This window comes from Pyxicephalus adspersus, chromosome 11 (genome assembly GCF_032062135.1).
Source record: "Pyxicephalus adspersus chromosome 11, UCB_Pads_2.0, whole genome shotgun sequence".
Lineage (NCBI taxonomy): Eukaryota > Metazoa > Chordata > Amphibia > Anura > Pyxicephalidae > Pyxicephalus > Pyxicephalus adspersus.
The window spans coordinates 48,550,402-48,572,013 of NC_092868.1; positions in this window are offsets into that span (position 1 = coordinate 48,550,402).

The following is a 21,612-nucleotide window of genomic DNA, read 5'->3' on the forward strand; positions in this document are numbered from 1 at the left end:
CCCTAAATGTAAAACAAAAATCAAATTTAGACCTCTACATTGTCCCAATAATTATGAGAAAGTGACCTAAAAAGCTGCAATAATCCCCTAATACTCTACCACTGCCTGAAAATGAGTTATATGTGGCTGAAAGTGTTACATTATGGGTATAAATATTACCCCTCTTTGTTTTGAATTTATCAGATGAACCTTTGATGAAATAAGCTTCCCTAACATCTTAATGTAATGAAAATCATATTGCAACCTACAAAAGCAGTAAAAATTTTGATATTTTTGCCTTCTCATTAACTATCATGCATTTTACCACCATTTTGTAATTTTCTGAATAACATGCCATTTTTCAAATAACTTGCCAAAGGCGGCTCCCTTTTATAGTAAATCAAGTTTCTTTTATTTGCAATGCTTGTTAACATTTTGCCATTTGATTGTTATTAAAAAAAGCAGCACAGAAAACAGAATGAACAGAATTATAATTACACACAAAGAAACATTGGACTGGTGGTTCTTTTCATTGATCAAACAAATTATATTCTCCATTCTATCCAAAGTGCCATTTAACACGGCATCTGTGAAATGATCTCTTTGAATTTACCGTCATTACACCTGCAGTCTGACATTATTTTTAAAAGCCTATGGTAAAAGGACCATAAAAGAAAAGTTATATTCAAATCCCGAAATGTCACAAGGTGTTTGTCATGGAGCATTTTGTTCAGCTCTTTACCTAAAATGACCCCCTTTGTGCCGCTGTCAGTGAAATTCAAAGAGCGTCCCTGTTCCTGTCATCAGACCATTACGCTGATTTGCTGCAAAGTCGTTCTGCCGATCTTTAATGTGTATCTCAAGATGCTTCTACACGCTTATTCAAGAACGGTCAGAGATGATCCTAATGTGTTGGATTTCTTTAACAGCAAGAAATATGGTTTATATAAGATGATAAGGGCCTATGTATTGAGAATACCCTTATTGTACATGCAATACCTATTTTTTTAAAGACATCCCGCATTACAACATCAGTATCTGGCAAGGCTGTAGTGCACAAACATGAAAACTTTGTTTGTGCAGCCAATTCCTTTTTTTTTGGATAAAGCAAAGTAATAGGACTTCTAATCCTTGTGAAAGTTCCATTGTAGTCCTCTAATATTACACTGGGGAACGCATTTTTTGTTGAGTTAGATCTTACACTTGTTTTTTACTATATTTTGGGTGGTGAATCCAGAAATGACCCCATTTTTTTGCTAACGCATCCATTTTTTACGATACAGGGTACCCTCCATTTTTGAAGACCATTGAAAAAATAATGAAATACTAACTTGAATGCACCTTAATGCTCATATTGCAACCAAGCATTTTGTAGCTCTCCAAGACAATTTCTGTGTAGATATTTGCTCATGTATCCTTGGCAATGGCTTTGAATGATAACCAAGCATCTTTTCGACTTCTGACATTGTCCTGATGAAATGTTCATCTTTGATTAATTGACAAATCTGTGGACGATCAAACACACATTTTTTCAAATGACAGGCTAGGTAAAGCCAAAATTAGGTACTTGAAACAGACTCCTTCAGTTGGCAAAGCTTTCACGAACTGCTTCATCAGACCTAGTTTCATGTGTCGAGGCGGGAATGTAATATTCTTTCTATCAACAAGTGGCTCATGTAGAATGTTTGGATCACCTGGTTTTAGGGCAGATCTTGGAGACAATTCCTTTCCACCCAATGCCTCTCACGAGCCATGCTGTCCCACATGCACAGATAACAGGGACACTTGGTGTATCTGCGTTGCTGACCAAGAAGGAAGCATAAAATTTTAAAGTCAACACAGATGACCCAATTGTGTTGGTGATATTGCAACAACTCAATGACTCTTTTTATGTCTGCATATTCTTCACAAGGAGAAACTGAATGGCCAATTGGGACTGACCCAAATTTATTGCCATAGTGAAGGAGGACACACTTTAGGCTCCACTTTGAGCTATCGATGAATAGTCTCCATTTACTTGAGTTATAGATTGGAATTCCCAATTCCTCCATTAAACCAGGTATGTTATGGCAAAATACAAAGCCACTGTCAGTCCTAAAGTACAAAATAGTAGAAATGCAATTTATCTCGTTTGAAAGTGCAATACTTTTGTTCCTTTTTCAAGTACGTTTTTCTCACGCAGTCTTGATGCTAGGAGTTCTGAATCCTTCTTCAATAGTTCCAAATCTCGTGCCAAATCACTCAACCCATGCTGATGAAATTCCTTTGCGAACAGAGTCCTCTTCAGTTTCAAACTCTTCATTATTGTTGTCACCTGGTTCATCACCATATTCGTGTTCTTCAAGAGAGGGTAGTGTAACGAAAACCGGCACTGGGATTTCATCTGAATGAGCCACTGGGCGTATAGCCGATGGTAGACTAGGATACTCTATGTTACATTTATTTTTCTTGTTATATCCTGAAGTTGATGATCTCCTGGTTCTCGCCAAACCATAGGTATACCAAATGGAATCTTATCACGTGTTCCCTTTGTCAGCATCCATAAACCCTCGACACACTGCACACCTTATGAGGGGCCCAAGACTTATCTTTTTTCAACAAGTTTAATTTTGAAACTTGCCAAATAGGCTTGCCCTACAAATTTGCTGATGTTCGCCCTTTGACTGGGAATGGTGAAACTGCCACACAAAAAGAATCAGGGTTGTTTAGGCACTTACGACAAGAAACAACTGAGCCAGACATCTGAGAGAAAGGAAATACGTGTGTAAAAAGAAAAATAAACATTGCTTAAAAACTACATAGAGCAGCGCACAACCTCTGACCACACTGTCTTGCGTGTAAATGAATAGCCTATACAAATGCACGCTACAGTAATCGCATTAATATAAGCGGTAGAGAAAAAAACTGCCGTGATAGAAATAAAATAACTGCACTTTCAGAATCAGCATCCCTTTTTTAGTGTAAATGAGCTTAAAAATTTAAGTCAACACAAAATTTGTTTCCCAGTGTTTTATTACAACACGTATTTATGTAGCACTGACATATTACACGGTGCTGTACAAAGTCAATGGTCATGTCACTAGCTGTCCCTCTAAAGGGCTCACAATCTAATGTCCTACCATAGTCACAAGTCATTATTACAGTCTAATGTCAATTTTCTGAGGAAGCCAATTACCCTAACTGCATGTTTTTGGAATGTGGGAGGAAACACACACAAACACAGGGAGAACCTCCAAACTCCATGCATATAGTGTCCTGGCCAAGATTTGAACCTGGGACCTAGCACTACAAAGGCCAGAGTGCTAACCACTGAGCTACCATGCTGCCTGTCTCTTTCTATATATCCTCTATATTCTCATTGTCTTGTACTGTAAGGAAAATGTACTCTATATATTCGTCCTGGTGAGTATTGTAATTGTGAAAGAATATATGTGTTCCTGGTATCCAATGATCCTGATTGTACCTGCACAATAATGCCCCATAGACTTCTACTGGGCTGTGTCCTAGGGCAAGTAGGGACAGTCATAAAGAAGTCTATGGAGCTGTAATGCACAGGACAGCTCATGACATAAATGCAGCCATCAGATACCAGTAATGAAAAAGAAGGGTGGGGTAGTTTAGGTCAGGGGACCAGTGGTAATACATGAGACTGGCTAAACAAAGTTATTTTGGCAGATAAAACAACAAACACATATAGCCATTTGCTTGAAATCTATTTAAAAATTCACCTACACCGTCCTTCATGACTTCAGCCTTCTTGTTGCATTTGCATAATAACTCATTTATTGAAGTGTGAAATAAAATTTGTCTGTATAGCTCCAAGTTTAATTTCTATTTGCCATTTTCCAGTGCAGGCTTGAAATCATAAGAGACAGTTCTTACAGTAGACACTTTGATGAATGAGACACATTGGCATTCAGTGCAAGTCGGCAATGACTGGAAAAATATTTAGAACTTAGTGCATGAACCTAACACAGTTACATCAACTTGCACATCTGAAGTTCCTCACCGACTATTAAACCTTCTATTCTATTATATCTCAGAATCATGATTGTTAATCATTGTGTGTTAATCATGCAATTCCACGCTGGTGATTCTCTTTTTTATACAAAAAACCATGAAAGTAAATTGGCCTCTGTGCCCCACTTTCATTGCTCTTCTGTTCGGAGCCGTTATTATGAGCTTCACGATGTGCACTTTGCTGACCTTTGCCCAGACATTTTATTAATTGCAATTACTTCTGATTGAAACCCTTCTATGGCGGCACAATATTTCAGATGACAGGCTGCAGTTAACATCACATCAGTCAAGGTTGATTAGAAGGTGCAGACTAAGGTAACAGAAAATATATAAAAAAATTCAGGAATTGCAGAGTTGGTGAAAAGTAGAACCTAAAATATTTTTTTTTCACTTTTGGATAGATAGTAGAAAGGGTTGGGACACATTAGTACTCATCCCACATCCCCACGATCCTGTGGCACTTCCCATAGCAGGGTGTGCCATGACCTCCATAGTTTTTGTTGTCCCTTGTTACTCACTGGTCTCATCAGGTCAAATACCAGCAAAGGGGATCTGTGTGCTCATGATTTTTGCAGCCTTATTGATACCTTTAGTCTATCAGCAAGTAGATTTACTTACCTTGACTTTGGTTGCTATGTCTTAGCACTGGAAGCTGGGTGCTATAGGCAGCAATGAACGTCACCTAGTGATTGATATCAATAACAACTTAACAACAGTTTTTAGCCAATCTCAAACCAAATGGTCGGTGCCCATTATAGTGGTCAGTTCATATCCTGCAGTGGGGGCGTTATTGTTTGTTCCTTGTTGAGAACCCTTGCTTACTCAATCTGCCTTTATTCTGATCCCGATATTTCTCTGCCCTTTTGCCCTTTGAATACCTCACCTGGCTTGTTGCTTTTTCATGTATGACCTCAGCTCTGTTCTCTGATGTGCTTTTGTTTAATGATTTGGACTTATGCTATAGCCTTTTAAATTCGTGTGCCAAGTGGTCTAACCAGCCATTTTCCAATCCCTAATTCCCCAAAGGTGAATTCTTTGCATACTGAAGCCATGTTGGCAACTGTGTACTGCAATGGAACAACCAGCGCTAGCCTATTTTTTTATATTTTGCAAGGTTCACATAGGTTTGCGGGATGGGAAAATATTTTTTTTTCTTATTATGCCTTTTTAAGTCTACTCTTTTAACCCAGACCTTAAATATACTTAACACAGTTGGAATAGGATGTTTAACAAGCTCAAAAAGACCTCATGTCCTATTGGACATCCTTTTCCAAGTGTCTTTTTGAGCTTGTTGGACATCTTATTCCAAGTGTGACCAGTATAAGTGAGCTTGAGGTTAGTTCTTCTACACCACGACCATCAAACTATGTCCTTCCAGAGCTGGTATTGTATATGGATACATATGGATGCAATCATCATCTTTTCCAAGTTTTTACCATAAAGAGTGCACAATTACCTAAAATATCTATGTATGCTGTAGCATTAAAAGTATTCCTCACCGGAAACATTAAAACCACTTGATGGTGTACACTTACTTTTAGCCACATAGTGGATCTAATGGTCAGATGCTCACTTTCGGCCATAAAACATACAAAAATCAATCTAAAAATAATCTTATATTTGATGACTACATTATCTTTCCGAGATGGAAATATTTTACATGGTGGTTATTATACAGGGAAAAGCTTGCTGCATATATATCTGACACAGTCAAAGGTGAACAACTTTTCATATCATCCCATGCAACCAGTTATAGTATTTTTGTTTTCTGTTTTTAGCTCTGGGACTGGATAGTTGCCAAAGGCAACAAGGATATTCTTTATAATCCAATCTAAGTTAACCAAGATCTCTGCATCACTGAAACAAGGGAAGCAGCTACACTTTTCTGTGTTATTTTTCCTAGTGGTATGATTTTCGTTTATGTACATAATAGATTTTTCCCTTTGAGCTGGAGAGCTTTTACTCTGGAGAAGAAGCTTAGTTTTGGATGATTCACTTTCCACTTCTTGATACTATGCGAGCCATGGATTTTCTTTCTTATCAGGTTTACAGGGGACTTATGGTCAATTTCAAATCATTCGCTCACACAGATGCGCTGAGCACTGTGTGTGTCTGATCGCTCTGCCCGCCTAAACCTCATAACATTGTCCGTTTACTTGGTGTAAAATATTCTGAGTTGCAAATGCAATAGAAGCAGAACTAGTAGAAAAATGAAAAAGAAGGGGGACAAGTGAAAAATATTAAGCAATGGGTATAACATATCGAAATCCTAAATGGCTAATTTTTAGTACTGTGTATCATATATCCTAACTCCACCTTTATCAACCCTCAACCCCCCCCCCCCTCCTCGACCTTCCCCAATAATGACACATACTTCATCTCTTGTGGTACACAATTGGCCACAGTGGCCAATTCAAAAACCTAACATATTAGCCACATTCAAAACCTAACATTTAAATTCAACAGCAGTAAATTCTTCAGTGCCAAGGTCCATAATGGCGCTTTACCTAACAACCAATCCTTAAAAAGACCACCCTTTAAATTTAAATGATCGCCAGTTGCTATGTAATGCCTTAGAGACAACTTTTATCTGGCTCCTTAGCTCCCTAATTTTAACATCTCTGTTAGGCAATTGACCTCTAACCAGTTCAGAACTCTTTAGCTCTGATGGGTTTCCATCCCTCCTATTTGCTGCCTTCTTTTCACCACAGCAAACCTTCATGGACCTTACCCGTCATACATACAGTACCGCCATGACAAGAACAATTAACACACAAATAAAACAAACCCAACAACCTTCCTCTCATCCATTCTTCTCTCTGTGCTTGCCCATAGCTAACCTTGTCATCCCAATGGGCACCTCCCCATGGGAAGAAAGGTGGGAAAACCTTCTCCTTTAGCCTCTGGGCTCAAAATTGACCCCATTACACCCACCATTTGTCATCAGTTCTTCCCTTTTCCTCTTCTTTCTTGGCTTTCTTGAATCCATTGTCCACCAAACCAAACGTCTATATCTAAAACACTTAATTTGTCTTAGTTAATGTATTAGGAATATTCCAATCTGACCACCTTCTTAAGAGTTAAATGTCTACAGAACTGTTAATTTATATATTCTTCTCTTGCAGAATGTTTTAGACAAGCTGCCAAACTGCATCTACTGCCATTGATTTTTGGCCAAAGAAACATTTGTCTTCCATGAAGGGGATTGTGCCAACTTTAAATAACTGAAATCTTTAGCTGGAGAATCTTCTCTTGTGTGATAAATAGTAGTATTTTTGTAGGAGTTCGGGCTAGCATTATGATTAAGATGTCCTAGATTAACAAAGAAGACATGACAGATGAGAATTTCTCCACAAAAGACGGACATAGGCATATTGTGCCAAGTGGCCTTCCTAGTTTTAATTGGGCCTTTGCCAAGAATTCTGTCTTGAAATGCCCAATTGGAGGGTTCAATGAATGAAGATGGTCTTTTAATCAGCGGCAGACAATATGTAAATATGTGCCAAACTCTATGTCTGCTGTAAAATATTGCTAGAGTTGGCTAATATAGGTGATCTAGACCGACGGGCAAAATATATTGGGTGCCAACGGTGCCAAGAAAAAAAAAATAGGCCCAGCAACCAGTGTTTAGAAGGATGAGAGAAAAGAATAAAGGATGGGTTGGAAGAATAATAGTTTCTGTATATTTGTGTGTATTTTTGTTGTATGTTAAAAGATAACACTAGTGTAGGCATAAAAATAAAAGTCATTATTTTATTAGTCAGCGTGAGAGTAAGAGAAGTTGCTCATTGCATTTATTCTTCTCTTCCCCTTTTCTTTTCTTCTCTTCTCTTTCCTCGTTTCTTGTCTTCTCTTTCCTCTTCTCTGTATCTGCTTTTCCCCATTCTCCACTCTTCCCCTTTCTCTTCTTTTCCCAAGTTAAGCACAACTGTTGGTAGGAAGCCTTGTTTGAGTATGTAATGAGTAAATACATCAATATTTATATATATATCAATATTCAATATTCATTAGGATTGTATTTGGACATTTGCATTTTATCAATGAGTTTAGCGTTATTAAACACAAAAATAAAATATTAAAACCAAGCTGATCTGTTAAAATTATAATATTTTGAAACTACTGGAAAAAACAAATAATTATCCTTAATCATGCAGTGTAACCAGCTTCCTTGGTAAATTACCACTGAGATTAAATCAATAAAAGCTGTCACTAGAAGTTTTATAATGATCAATGAATGATGGTCTGTCCAAGCTAACCCACAGATTTGTATTGAGATAACAGAAACGAATAAGTACCATCAGTGTTTTGCACTACTGAACTAAAGTGCATCATATAAATAAATAAATATATGTATGTGTATGTATATATATACATACATAGGTCTGTTTTTTTATATGAGTCTGATATCATAACTCTAATTGTATGTATTTATCTGACAATTCTATTGCTTGCCCCCTTCAATATACTCCCCATTTTCAATTAAGCATCATAGTCTTGTTTTCTACCGGAAGGCGCAGAGTAGATCAGTTTCTGTCAGATGTTTCACGATATCTGATATCTTCTTCTTACTGCATCCATAGATTTAAATTGAGTTTCTTTAAGCACCAGGAAAAAGAAAAAAAAAAACCAAAGTGCCAAATCTGGTAAATATAGAGGATGTTCCAGTGTAGTAATGTGTTGGTTGGTCTCAGAAAATGCTGTGTGAGAGGGAGCATTGTCCTGATGAAGAATGAAACCATTTTCCCACATTTCTGCCGTATTTTCCTTACTATGTGTTTCAGCTTTGTCAGAACTTCCCTATATTACTGTTGGGTCACTTTTGTGCCATTCTGCCACAATAACCCCCAATGTCATAAAACACGATGAGCAATGTTTTTAATTTGGACTTTATTTATTCTTGGTGATGAAGATTTTGTTTAAGGATCAAACTGGAAGATCCAGGTTTTGTTACAAGTATTGAGTTTTTGAAAAAGGTTTGGGTTCACCTTAAGTTGTTGTAGAATATCAGCTCAAATTTACTTGTGACACTCTTTTTGCCCTGGCATGAAACTTTACTAAAAGTTTTACATTGGTGTGTTGCTCAGCTTTTAAACTTCTCATGATTTCAGCACAGGAGGGGAAACACAATTGCCATTAATGGGGACTGACAACAAATTAAACTGCTGCGGATGTAGGACAGAAGCGTAGTTAGGGATCAAGCCAAAGTTGGTAGCCAAGTGTATCAAGTTAGAGGCAAGGGGCGATAAAGAGTAGGGATGAGCGAGCAAGAATATTATGTTCGCAGGAGAAAAGAATCTCCCGGCGAGCCAGGCCTTTCTCGCTTACCGAAATTGTAAGCGAGAACAGCCTTCACCGAACAGGAGGATTTCCAGGGCCCTGGAAATCCTCTGCGATCCCTGGGCACTGGAGGTTAATAAACCCCTAGTGCCCTGGGGATCGCACGCTCTTCTCATTGAATGCAGCTACAGCTGCAATCATTGAGAAGATGCCCGGCAAAGGAGAACCTCCTGACATTATAATATAAGTATCTCTTACAAATGATACATACATAATACAGATACAAATGATACATTTGTAAGAGATACTTATATTACAATGTCAGGAGGTTCTCATGTGCTGGGCATCTTCTCAATGATTGCAGCTGTGGCTGCATTCATTGAGAATAGTGTGCGATCCCCGGGGCACTAGAGGTTAACTAACGTCTAGAGCCCAGGGATGGCGCTAACAGGAAGATTTCCTGGGCGGCATCATGCAGCCCTGGAAATCCTCTGAGATCCCCAGGCACTAGAGGTTAATTAACTTCTAGTGCCTGGGGGTCACGTGAACAGGAGGATTTCCAGGGCTGAACACAGCTCTGGGAATCGTCCTGTTTTATGTTCCCCTTCTGATGGTTTCACAAAATCGGTAGGCCGAAATTTCACAAAAAGTTGGAAGTTCGAGGTAATTTTCGTAAGAATGCCAGAGGCTTTCTCGCTCATCCCTAGTAAAGAGTGATTGTAATTTAGCAGTCAAAGATTGCTACGCGTGTAATTATAGAAAAGGATGCAATGTAACAGCAGCAAAGGAAAAAAAATGACCTAATTAGGTTCAAAGGTCAGCCCAGCACTGGGTATCAGAAAAATTGACTGTGAGATCAGGCAAGGACTTATCCCTATCCAGCACTTCAGGTAGCTCAGTAGGAAGAGGCATCACCAGGCACATAAGTAGTTTGAATTCTGATACATTGTGGTTGAATTTTCCTGGTGAAAGAGTTGACAGGGATTGGTAAAAGTCTCATTCTCATGCTCTATAAATATGCCCAATGGTGTATACAGCCTCACCTAGACACAGAATGCTTCTACATTACCCATTCTCACTCAGGGACCAATGAAACCCTAGGGTTTCTCCAGTGGTTGCTCGAACATTTTTAAGCTGTGAATGCTTGGCCTCCTGATGATGCCTACAAAGTTCAGGAACCAGCACAACTTGGCAAAGCTAGCTGCATGAACCCAAGGATCTTTTTAACTGTCTGTAACTGGGAACATCTTCTCACTATCCCCCAATGTAAGGGACATGTATCCAACTGAGCAACAACAAATTGGTTTTAGCAAGGTATCCCCAAGACCTGAAAATTATTTCAAGAATTGCCTTGAGATAGAAAGAATAAGAAAGGCTGTCTTACACAGGTAACCCCATCACTGGCTTCCCTTGTAGAGAAAAGAAGTAGCCATGCCAATGCACTTTACTTTGTCAATGTTCGATGTAGCAATCAGGAAAACCCCCATAGGACAATCCATGCAGCCATTATTGGACAATATTATTGATAAGCAGGTTATTGGCTACAAAAGATTTGGCAGGATATCAGTAGTGCTGATATGTAACAAACAACAACAAAGTGTATAAACAAGTATTGTGATTTTTATAGTACACAGTACTTTAGCAAACTGTTTTTGTTTCAATTTGTTTGGCATTACATGCCCTACAACAGTCATATGTGTACAAATGACAAGTATTTGTATATTAATAGACAAACTTTAAAAGAACAATAGAACCCTTCAAGCAGTTTCTTAGCACGAAGGTTACATTAAAAAGGACAAAATACACAATCATCAGTGGACTTGTCTTGTCAAATATGATGTGACAGAACAAGGCACAAGGCCTAACCACAGCTACAGCTGTGTGTTGTATTCCGTCTCTTCGCTCCTTCAAGTATGTTTATTTTCAGGACAATTGAAGGGAGGTCAGTTTGATTTTTTCCTTATCTGATGCGGACGCAAAGAGGTTGACGTCTTCTGCTTTCGATCATCATGCTTCACGTAACTAAGTCTTCTAAAGTGGACCGTACCCCTGATATTTCTTTTTTTCCCGATGACTATAGGGATTGGATGTCACCTCTCATTAGGTCTGCAGTAGTAATCATTACCTCTGTTTAATAGTCTGAGCAGGAAAATTGTCCGAAATGTCATTCTTCATTACCATACAGACAAGGAATACTATGTAAATTACCTGTTTAACCAAAGCAGTCATAAATAAATTAACACAATCATTTAAATGACACACACTATATATTTTCTGTTTGGTAATAGCAGTTTTATGTGTTCTTTGATTATATATTTATGTCACATTTTTAGGGAAAACAAGTAAATCCTGATTACGGCCCTGATTAATGAATCAGATGTTCTAGATTTATGAAACTGTCTTGCGTTTTCATATTTTAAACTTTACATGAAAAACACTTTGTTTACATTTTTTGTGATTTGTCAAGGGAATATAAAGAACTGGGCCAAGGAAAGAGGGAAGGAGGGATAGTTCTATAATCTCAAACCGACAGCTCCCAAAAGACATCCAGTTGTACAGAACTAACAATTACCAGTTAAATGCACAATGCAGTCTACATTAAATATTTTTTTATGGAAAGAAATGATGATTGATTAAAGCACAAAATATACTTGGTTCCCAATCTACCCCACTATATACCCCACTCTATTCCACAATATACAAGCATATAGCCTCTTCTGCTAGTGGCAGCCAAAAGCTAAATATTCCCCATGGCTCAGCAGGATAGTTATGTGTCTGCTTCTCATCAAAGCATCTACTCATCTACTGTTTAAAGGCTTTAGTAACCCGTCAGAACCAGAACTAGGGATGGATAATCCGACAGCCAATACACAATGTTCATGTTACTAAGGGAACATTATAGACCACCCTTTCCACAATATAGACTAGAAGAAAGAAGACCTAGGACACAAAATGTCAAATGATAGTTTTAGGTAATTGGGGCTTATAGAGATGTCCTAAAATCTAAAATGTAAATTAGGTATAGGAGATTGAATGATAAATACATTCTTTATTAAAATCAGAAATGTCATGCTATCATGTGAAAAGAAAGTACGCCCATGAAAACTGTTGCCTGAATACTTAAACAAATATTAGGTTTCATTTCAGACAGTGACTACAAATAAAGAATATCTAACAGCGCACATAAATAGTTTGCCTTTTCAATCATTTATATAAAAAGAATGAAAATATTTGTTATTGCACTCTGAAAAACGTAGGAATCCCATTAAAATTGGTATTGACTCCCTTAGCAGAAATGACGTTTTTAAGGGAACAACTAACTATCTGTTACTCTCTGTAAAATAGTTGACTATTCCTTTATGCAAAATTGCTTCAGCTACAAGATGTTTGTTTTGCTTTTACATAAATTTCAGATAGCCTTACAAAAGCCCATTTCAGATAGCCTTACAAAATTTCATTTGGATTTAAATTAGAGTTTTAAATGGGCCAGTGTTCAATCTTTTTTTCATTTTGTTGCCATTCCTTGGTGAATTTGCTAGAGTGTTTCAGATCACATTAAATGTTATGTATAAATGTTTTTGGTATATACATTTTTGGTTCAGATTTAACTTTCAGACATATTACTTCATATTCTCCTCAAGCACACATTAATACAATACAGAATTCATTACTGCTGGCTGTTCTTGCCTTGAAGCAGTATTGACATCATATGAGGGGGTTCTGAGAAGTTCCTGGCTTTGCCCCCTTCCAGATTAAATAGAAAAATGAGTGTGGGGGCATATGACAGCCTAATATCTTAGTATGTAACTGTGCAAATATCAGGTCTTTGCAAGTCTTAAAACTGTTTTTTTCTTTAAGTGAGAAGCTGTGATAGCAGAGGCACAAGTAAGTTTCACGTCGTTGGAGTTACGGGCCATCATGAAGTTTTTGTTTCTCCAGGGAAAGTCAGCAAAGGACATTCACACTGAGATGTCACAAACATTGGGGGAGAAGTGTCCTTCCTACAGCACTGTTAAAACCTGGATATCTTGTTTCAAGACTGGGCATTTCACCATTGAAGATGAGCCCCGCAATGGGTGCCCCCCAACCTCAACTGACCCGGCAACCTGCGTTGCTGCCCATGAGCTGATTATTGAGGACCAGCGAATATCCACAAAAAAGATAGCCCAGATAATTGACATCTCACGGGAGCATGTTGGGTTTGTTATCACTACTATCCTAGACATGCACAAGCTTTCAGCGAAGTGGGTGCCGAAAAGTTTGAACAGTGATTAAAAGAAGGAAAGAGTTGAAGCATCCAAAGCCGTTTTGACCCTTTTTGAAGCTGCACAGGACTTTTTGGCTAGGTTAGTGACTGAGGATGAAACCTGTTTCCACATCTATGATCCTGAAACCAAGGAACAGTCAAAAGAATGGCGCCACAGCGAGTCCCCAAGGCCGAAGAAGTTCCAAACCCAGAAATAGGTCAAAAAAGTCATGGCGTTTGTTTTATGGGACAAAGAAAGTCTTCTGTTGGAGGACTACCTACCTTGGGGCTCTAGTATCACCGGACAGTATTATGCTAACCTCCTGGACCAGCTGATGGAGGCAATTAGGACGAAACCCTGTGGAAAGTTGACCAAAGGGATCCTTTTTTGCAGGACAATGCACCTATGCACACATCTAATGTTGGGCTGCCAAATTGAACACCCTGAGTTGGTCCACCATCCCCCCTACTCACCTGATCTGGCCCCTTTGGACTATTATCTGTTTCTGAATTTGAAGAAACACCTGAAGGGACAACGTTTTGAGGACATTTTTGACATCAAAGATGCTGCTGAGAGCTGGTTTGCAGCCCAACCAAAGGACTTTTATTTGAAAGGTTGCATCTACACAGTATCAAGTGCATCAGTCTCAGGGAGGAATATGTTAAATAAATGTGTTATTTCATAACTCTGGCTCTCTTCTTTCTGGGAAAAGCAAGGAACTTTTTAGCACCCCTTTGTATATCATACCATTTCCACCACTATGCTGTACAATTAGTATGAGATTCTTCTCCCAAAACGCTCTCTTCAGTTTGTTCCATACATATCAAACTGTTACTGGGACAATCAAGGCCTGATCTTTGCCTATGTCCTTAATGGCAACCTGAAACTGCTAATGTTTTTTTGGGACAGCAAAGGCTTCTTCCTAGTACATTTTCAATGCAATTTGAATTGGTGCAATTCTTGCTCTTGGATTTTGATACATATTTGTCATACATTATATATGTCATCTTCTCGAAAACGTTTAAAAAATCTAATCTAATCTAACGGTAAAGTTTGACAAAATTGTTTTGATTTTGCATAAAATTGCCATTGAAGGAAAAAAAACGTGCATTGGTTATGGCTAAATGGATGTATGATTTAGTAGTGTACAATGTACTACCAGCTTGCCAGAGTTGCTGGTTACTGTTGGAAAATGGGAGTGAAGACGTAATCTGTGTAGTCACACTAGATGAGCAGCCTCCTCTCTCAAAAGAACAAAATGGCACTGTGTGTCTATCTATCACTGGAAATGATCATGGAAAATTGTTTTCAATGGCAATCATTTGACGTCTATTGGACATCTGTACAGGGCTTAAGCCAAAAATGAAGATATTTATTAGATGAACTCAAAAGACTAGATGGAACGTCTTCTCTAAACCTGACTTAATCACGTGTTCTCTACAACAACCCATCATTTGGCTCTGGAAATCTTACAACTGCTCCAACTGTACCTAACCATTTTTTATTTGCTTACCATGAAGAACAATTGCTCAAAAAATAAAAGAATAAATAAACAGAAGCAAACAAGCAGATATATAAAGCAGAATTTGGGAAAGACAGTAAAAGAATGAATAATAACTCACACTGAGAAGCCAAGCTCAGGCTGTACAGTTTGTCCCCGGATCCAACACTGTGTTGCGTGTACTGGAGCAAATAAGACAATGAGTGATGAAGACTCTTTTCACATTGAGCAGACAAAGAATATGCTTCACCTAGCTGGTGGAAAGTAAAATTTGTAGTTTTTAAAACCTCTGTAGAGATCTTTTCAGAGAAACTTTTGAACTTCATTTTAAATGGTCTTCGTTGCGCTTGTGCTCTTACGCAAAATGAAGAAAAATACAAAGAGATTGATTTTTATAGCCATACAGTTAATAAAAATCCTCAAAAGAGAAAAAAAAAGAGATGGGGACATGGAACTGTAAGCATTATGGCTCAGTAGTATAGACTTCTATAATAAACCGAAGTCATTTCATTTAAAATGTTTTTACAAAATATGTTACAGCAGCAGATCTGGTAATAAATATTTATCTACAAAAAATATTGATCAAGCCTTTCAGGTCATTGTAGTATTCTATTTGCATGTGGAAAAAAAACGGAATAAAGTTTCATGGCACTTTAAAGTATATCTCAAGTATATCTAAAGACATTTTATTTTGGATAGGATATGGGACTTGTGGAAGGGCTGACAACTTTCCTCACTGCCATGTGACAGCACTGCACCAGTGAGGATTGAGGTACATGGTCCTCCATACTAGTAGAAGAAATTGGAGCGGGGAAAGGGGGAGGCAAAAGGGTTGTGTAATTGTGTAATTGTGTAATTTTGCCCCTCCTGTCTCTGGTCCAACCTTTGATTCCCCTCCCCTCCTTCTGTCTTCCCAGCCCTTTTTGTTGGTAATTTGCATAGGTATATATTCTTTACTGGCTGTTCATGTATAACTACATGGTTTTCATTTTTATTTAGTCCTTGCATGGGAAATAGTTGTTACAAACTCCCCTAAAGAACCTTAAAGAGGCCAAACTCGTGGGATTAGACTCTTTACTGCCTTACTGGAGCCAGAGAATCCAGTGGTTGCTTTCATTGTAACAACAATTTTACATTCCACATTGACCTCATGAGGTACAATGAGATATGTAACTCAATAGCAATAAAATACTTCTATGAAACCTAGGCAATTGGAACTTTAAAACATATTATAAAGTTACGTTCCAATTGTTTAAAATCACATTTTTTGCTTCACACCAAAAAAACAATTTTATAAATTATGAGATTGCTTGGCTTCCCTAGAACCTTTTTATTGCTATTTAGATCCAGCACTTTCAATGAAACATGGAACGAGAGAGCCCCTTTAACCTCCCTAGCGGTAACCCCGAGTGTTTGCTGAAAGCGGTAACCCCGGGGTAGGTAAACCCATGGGAAGTAATAGTAAATACAGCCTTAACTGATCCGCCGGTGTCCCTCGTCATCCATCACCACGTTCCCTGTCTTCTTTCTTCTTCCTCCAGCGTCTGCTGCACATGGTGAGTCACCGGGGTACGTTGCTGGCGAGGCGGGAAATTCAAAATCCATTTGTATTGCTTTCAATACAAAATACCTGTATTGAATGCAATACATTAGATTTATATGTGTAAAAGCACTACATTGTTTTCATGAACATTTATTTTACAGTATAATATAATAGAATGAGTATATTATTTATTATTATAAAATATATATTTTTTTAAATTTATTATTTTTACATGATTTTGTGTTTCAAACTTTATTATACTCATACTAATATATTATACTTTAAAAAAAAAATGTACCACTTTTAGACAACCAGAGAGAAATGTACCGCTAGGGAGGTTAAATACCTGAATCCCTATAAACTGTGATACTGAAATAAAACATATTATGTACATGAATATATAATTAAATAAATATCTGTTCTTGAAAGGTCAGATACTTGTGTTGCCCGTGTCAAGTCACCATGCAAAGTTTCAATACAGTTAAGAGGCCTTGCAAAATAAAAAGAATCCTTTTGTTCTTCTGACATTCCTAAAACTATTTTTCAGTCGCTTATTTTGTACAAGGCCCTTATGAGGCTCCAGTTTTATATTCATTGCTTACAGCAGGAGATTGTACAATTAATTCTGAGAGTTTATCTCCAAGTGACTTTCAAGCTTCGTGTGATCTCTGACACTGAATCTATGAAACAAATATGTGTTTAGTACATTGATATAAATATGTTTGCCTCTTGTGTTTAATGAATGGTATATGGTTGTAGCTTGTATGCATTGTGTACGTAAGGTGAAGAGTTTATATTATTAAACGGCTTTTTATTTTTAACTTCAAATATGAAATGATTCTCTTTTGTATATTTAGTTTTTAAAGCTGAACTGAACTTTTTGGTAAAAACAGCAAATTATACTGCATTTGTTTAAAAACAAGCATTATGTAGAAAAAGATTCTTGATTTCGGTGTGGATGGAATGGTCCATTTGCAAAGGTCTGATGTCCCCAATGTTGGGTAACAGTTCGACCTTTTTTTAATCAGTGGCAGCATGAGTTTTGCTGATTGCGAAGTTAAAGAGCATGTTGGACCTTCTAAGGGGTCACTGCTTCTACATGTAAAGCTTTTCACACCCTTCGTTTTGATTCTCCTGTAATATATTTATTGTTTTATCCTAAAATTCAGTTGGATTGTAAAAGAAACCCTTTTTTGACACAGACATGGAAGCTGACCCATATTTAATAAAGCTCTCTAAGACTGGAGAGGATAGACTATCATGGAAGAACTTGGGAACTTGGGTGATCAAGCCAACCTGGAATGGATTTCATAAAAATTGTTTTCTATTAGCTAGCAAATGTTTTCAATCCAGGGCTAGATTCATTCCAGGTTTGGTGAATCACCCACGTTCTCCAATAATAGTCTATCTTCTCTAGTCTAGGAGAGCTTTCATAAATTAGGCTCATTAACTTACAACAAGAAAATTCAGAGTACATCTTTTGCTATCTCCATACAACCAAACAAATATGATTGGGTATGACAAAAAGAAAATGAAGAGTAGGAAGGGCTCACTGTGGTCACCATAGCCACTTTGCCTTTCTTGGGATCAAATCCTAAGGTGGTGGTGGTCAGCTCATGTGATATAAGGACATTTAGTGTAGCCCTTTGCATTGGTAAAGGGCCACACGTATTATTTCAGAAGGCAGTCATAGATGGAGGTATGTTACATCAGACTATTTAAGATCACTATTATCTCAACCCATTTACAAATCAATCATTTAAGAAACCAATTCAATTTCTAGATAGAGGTCTTAAATACTTCATTGGCTTTAAAAAGTATCTAGATAAGTAATACATTGACAATTGTTTACAAGAGCCCTGAGGGCCACATAATAAATGAAAGGGAGCACATAAAACTCCCCAACTATGAGTTGGGCCCCAGGGCCTATTGGGTTGTGTTGTGAAGACTGACCACAAGGATTCTGGAATAGTGGTTAAAAATGCAGAAAAAAGGGGGACATCAGTACAACTGGATGCCATAATCCCTCTTTTAATCTTGTATTGACCAAAAAAAAAATGCAAGAGCTCTAAACGTGTCCATGACAGCTTTCTACATCTGGTAGAACATTCATCAGGACACAGGGGACAGAAAACAATGACGGCCATGCTTTGACAAGAAGGACACTTGGCACCTACTGTATGATGTTTCCTATCCTGTCCAAATACGTAGAAAAGTCAGCACATATAAATTAAGAGCTGTACTGTGCTCAAGCAATGAAAACTAAAATTAAAACCTTATATACATTATTAAAATTATATATAGTATATGAGTGTGAAATAGGAAACAGAGATGGCCATTTCAGACTTTCAGTGAGCCACAGCAATCCTCTGCAGGCTTAATCATTGTCACATCCTATCCGATTCAAGTGAATGGTAAAAAGTTGGGAACCATTTTTTGCACATGGCTTCAGTAGGTCATGGTAACAAGCTGCTTTTGGCCATGCAGTTGCTGTTTGATAATTAGCATGGTGACAACAGATGCAAGCAAATCTCACTGCCTGTGATGCAGTTTGCTGCTGCTTTGCACCAAGGAGCTGCCAACAGAATGAGAAATCAGAAAATGAGGGGCACTTGCCAGTATTTTTTTTTTTTAATAAAAGTTGCACTTATTCTTTAATTGTGATTGTTGCCTGGAGTTTCTTTTTGAAATAACATTCAGACAATGCTGTCTTTTTATACACATCAGATATTTCTTAGCCTCTATGCCTACATGGAAAACGACTGCCAGCTGCATTGTGAGTGCCAAGCATTGGCCTCCATAGTGGGAAGAGAAAAGTGAATCTAATGTAGGAAATACATTGCTAGCAATGTGGCCTCAGGAGAAAAACAGGATGGAAAAGCATTAGCTGTAGTTGCAACAGGATTGAGATCAAAAAATGTGTAAGCGAGCACAGCTGTGCCTCCTGCAGATGTGTGCCTCTTTCTGTCTGCCTTGTCATATTTTAGCTGAAAGATACAAATAGCTGCAGAGCAGGGTAATACATTTGATAGTTGTTTAAAAGTGAGAATGGGGTCCTAGACCCTGAAATACAATATCATGATTTTTCACAGAGAAATAGAGTAAGCTTGGAAGGGGGCAGAGAAAGAGAAGAGAGGAAAAGAGAAAAGAGAAAAGAGAAGAGAGAAGAGAGGAGAAGAAAGAAGAGAAGAGAAATGAGGAAGGTAGAAGAGAAGAGAGAAGAGAAGAAAAGAGAGAAATGAGAAGAGAAGAGAAGAAAAAAGAGATGGGAAGAGAGAAAAGAGAAGAGAGGAAAGGAAAGGAAGGAGAAGACAAGAGAAGAGAAAAGAGAGAAGGGAGAAGAGAAGAGAGAAGAGAAAAAAAAAGAGAAGGGAGAAAAGAAGACAGAATAGAGAAGACAAGAGAAGAGAAGAGAAAAGAGGAAAGGGAGAAGAGAGAAGAGATGAGAATAGAAGAGAATAGAAAAGAGAAGAGAAACGATAGAGAAAGAAAGAAAAGAGAGAGAGAAGGAGAAAGAGAAGAGAAGAGGGAGAGAAAGAAGATAAAGAGAAAAAGAAGAGAAGAGAAAAAGAAAGAGAAAGAAAGAAAAGACAGAAGGAGAAAGAGAAGAGAAGAGGGAGAGAAAGAAGATAAAGAGAAAAAGAAGAGAAGAGAAAAAGAAAGAGAAAGAAAGAAAAGACAGAAGGAGAAAGAGAAGAGAAGTGGAGAGGAGAGGAGAGAACTTAAAGAAAAGGAGAAGAAGGGGAGATAGAACAGAGACATAATAAGAGATAATATGAGTGAAAGAGAGATAAAGAGGGTGAAAGAAGAGAGCTAGATCATATTAGAGAGATATTATATAAGCATATCATCATCATATTAAAAACCATCACAAGAAATACTGACAATTGACTTGATAAAAATCTAATGCTGACAGAAGTAATGGGAAGACAATGAGCTCAATTCTTATACAAATTATTCATTCACTAATAAATGTGTTTTTAACTATACTTGGGGTACAATCTCACAGATCCTCCTGACACCACCATTCCCCTTTCCTTTCACCATAACTATTTTGGGCACTATACAATGTTTAGGAGCTTTGCAACTAACAAAAAAGTCGTTGCCAGCTAAAAAATAATTTTTCCTGACTGTTTTTGCTAAAACGGCCCGGTTGACTCTTTCACCTTTGCTGCGCTAGGTCCCAGGTTTAAGTCTTGGTCAGGGTGCTATGTCATAGAGTTTGCATGTTCTCCCTGTGTTTGGGTGAGTTTCCTCTCATATCTCAAAGACATGCAGTGAGGTTACATTGCTTCCCCTCCAAATTGTCCTTAGACTATGGCAATAACATGTGTTAATAATATGGGTAATAACCATATTCAGGTAGGGAATTTAGATAGTTTGCCCATTGAGGGACAGTTAGTGAAATGATTCTACAGCGCTACGTAAATACGTAATAAAGTTAATAATAAATTAATGTTTTTTTTACAGGCATCCTCCCAACCCTACACCAGCAGCTTTGGTAACAATACAATAATCAGAGGCTTTGCTAATAACCTTAAAAGTCAGCAGCACTTGACCTCAATGCTAAGTTTTTTAACAAAATGTGGACATTCATCCATCCCTAACCCGAAGGTATAATTATATTTTATGTAACCTGTGCACGCATGTAATGGAGGTAGATAAACCTCGAATATACTGTATGCTATGTTTGTCTTCTTATGAACTCTTTATTTTTGCCCAGATTTGACTGAGAAAACTCCAGGTGTGATTTAACTAACAAAACTGGGAAACATTGAGCTTTTTAATTGTATTAATTAGCTTCACCAGATGAGTGCCTAGATTGCCTCTAATTAAGCAAAGCTCCATTCATGGGCTAATGATGTCATTTAAATTGTATCCTGAACTTTTGGAAAAAAATGTATAAATATAAACTTTGGGAGCTCAAACTAATATTCATACAATATTGCACTCACAGACCCTGCACAGAGTTTATGTATAGTCTGTTTCCTAAATCACTTCAATGCACTTCATGACAATATGGTTTGCCAGCTGAGCAGATGAGG